Genomic DNA, 2,554 nt, shown 5'->3' on the forward strand with positions numbered 1-2,554 from the left:
ATTCTGTGATTCTGGGATCCTGGGATCCTGGGATCCTGGGCTTGTTAGATCACCTGGAAGTGTGGCTTCCTCTGTGTGTTATGGGACTGGCTGCAAAGCTTGTGCCCAAGGTCTGCTCAGAACACTAACCCAGACAGACCAGAAGGAGTCTCCAAACCACTGGGCTGGCGGAGTTCCTGTGTACCTGGTCAAGCTGGTCCCAGTTACTCCCAGTGTTGGGACAGATGTTGGTTCCTGCTCACCTCGATCCTGGGTGTGTCAGAGCGCCTGGGACTGGAGCTTCCTCTGGGTGTTGTGGGACTCTTGAGTAATCTTGAAAACACTCTATTGTAATTAACTGAATTAAAATCTAATATGACTATGAAAAAAAGTCAGAAACAAAAATGAAGTGGCTACACACAAACTTCTTTTACTTTTTCTATCTATAATTTCAAGAGAAGATCACCTTGTTACCTGTTGAACCCAATAAACACAGTAACAGATTTTTCTAGGAAAAAGAGCCATCAGTTCCCTTACCATAGACGCCAAGAAGCTGCTGGCCCCTTTAGAATGGCTTGTGCAGACAATCAGCCCCTAGCAGGAATTCTCTAACTGTGCTTGACTCCCAGCTACAGGTTCAGGGTATCTTATGAGTTTTTGTTGTGCAAAATGAGACTACTTTTCTTTTTTTCTTTTCTGAACAAGTTAAAACTAAATCAAGGGGTGGACAGACAACAGATAAAGTTTTAACCATTTTTTTCTTTTCAACATGAAACACAGAACAACAATCAAGCAATGAAATGAAACCACAAGACACAATCTGACAGACATGGACAGATTGGCACACCAAGGACAAACAGACAGAGAGAGAGGAAGAGGACTTCATGTCCCAAAGGGACCCAAGAGACCTAGAACCAGAACTAAGGATTTCTCCAGTAGGAGACAGAGAGGAAGCAGGTTGCCTCCCAATTTCCTCCTGTCCCCAGGAGAGCTCTGATATAGCTTATGTTCATTTTCCTTCTCTTTTGATAAAGTGTCCTGGACAGGGGGGCAACTACTTTTCTGAAACATATTCTCTCTCTCATGTCCAAGGTCTAACTCTTCATTCTCTTCTTTTGGGAATTCTGCCAGAGAAGAGAGAGGAGGCACAGTGGAAGCTACTGATAGTTGCTCTCAAGTGCCCTGCTTTTCTGACTTCCTCGATTCCTTCTCAGCTTGCCTAATTCTTTCATTTCTTGAGACTCATGGTGAGGTTCTAAAAAGTCCCCGATTAAAGCCCACAAAGAAAAAGTGTCTACCAGAACCTCTTCAGGCCCGTGAACACTGTAATGATCTATTAATGGTATTCTATTCCCCCCTCCCCAAGTTAGTAAGTATATTTACCGTTCCTTGCTCCACAAAGCAAGGCAACATGAATCTACTTGAGTTAAGAATTTTTCCAATATATGTTTTTTTTTAAATAAAAACAACAAACAACCTGCTCCTCTTGCCTGAATCAGCCCTTTTAGGCTGTGAGCAAAAGCATTTTTTGTATTTCCCTGTCCTGTTTTGCTGTGACTGCCCTAGGTGAGGTGGCTTTGGGTAAGCATACTCTCAGCCTAATTATTTCCCAGACTACAGTCCCTACAACAGCAGGAAAATATGGTGACCCAGAAAATAAGATTTGCTATTAGCCAGATGATAAGGAAGAGGTAATAAGTCATATAGTTGTTACCTGTACTCAGAATTGTGTTTTGCTTTCGCTTGGTTCTGTGGAGCGCTCCAAACAAAGCTGCGTTTCTCAGCAGATCCTACTTTTTAGGGTTCCTCTTTAGGCACCACCTGTAGTCGTCTAGTGGTTTACGGTCGAACAGGGATCATCTGAAAGGAAGGCTGGAAATGAAAACGGCAAGGCAAGAGGAACATAGAGCTAAGATTGTGTTCTGGTCAAGGCTCGAAGTTTAATAATCAGCACAGCATTTATAAAGGAAAAACTGCCAAAATCATCCCCAGAATAGTAGTGCAGGATAGCAACAGCACATCAGCCAATCCAATACATTTCCATTTCTTGCCGGCTCGCTCTTTCCAGTAAGTCAAAACTCAGAGCTGCAGCCAAGGCAATAAAGCCTATTGTGGCAAACGTTCAAGGTCTGTTTAGCTTGTTCAGGCTTGGGAGGTCCCAAAATAGTAGTTTGGAGAACACTTATAGGATGGTTCTAAACTCCTAGGATAAATCCAATCTCTGTGTTTAATTGGTTGGATTTAATTGTCTGAATTACAAAATTGCTCATCACAGAAGAGAATGTAACAGATGAGAAGAAAATTGACAAGGAGCTGTCAAGGATTTTGAATATTTATACTAATTCGCTATACTAATGCAAGAGAAATGGTACATTGGGGAAATCAATGAAAGTATGAGCAGTTTGGGCAGGATAATTTAAAATCATTAAAGAGTTCCTCTTTTTGGCTCTCTTGATACAGGACAGGGTTATTTGCCCTTTTGAGTAATTTGCACATCCTTTAAAAATTGTTTGCTGCCTCTTGGAATAGCTCCAGGACAAGCTCTCCTTTGTATCTGTTGCTTAGCACAAATGCC

The 2,554-nt window shown here is 42.1% G+C and overlaps 1 protein-coding gene across 1 annotated transcript in view; it reads right to left on the bottom strand.

Annotated features, from left to right (window-relative positions):
- LOC116101333 (interferon-induced very large GTPase 1-like) overlaps positions 1-1,783 on the bottom strand; it is a 46,751-nt gene extending 44,968 nt beyond the window's left edge. Inside the window, exon 1 of the mRNA XM_031384920.1 lies at positions 1,694-1,783. The gene's annotated coding sequence lies outside the window, so the exon portion shown is untranslated. The remainder of the gene's footprint in view (positions 1-1,693) is intronic.
- Between the last annotated feature and the right edge of the window lie 771 nt (positions 1,784-2,554).

This window comes from Mastomys coucha, unplaced genomic scaffold (assembly GCF_008632895.1).
Source record: "Mastomys coucha isolate ucsf_1 unplaced genomic scaffold, UCSF_Mcou_1 pScaffold21, whole genome shotgun sequence".
In the NCBI taxonomy this organism is placed as follows: Eukaryota; Metazoa; Chordata; class Mammalia; order Rodentia; family Muridae; genus Mastomys; species Mastomys coucha.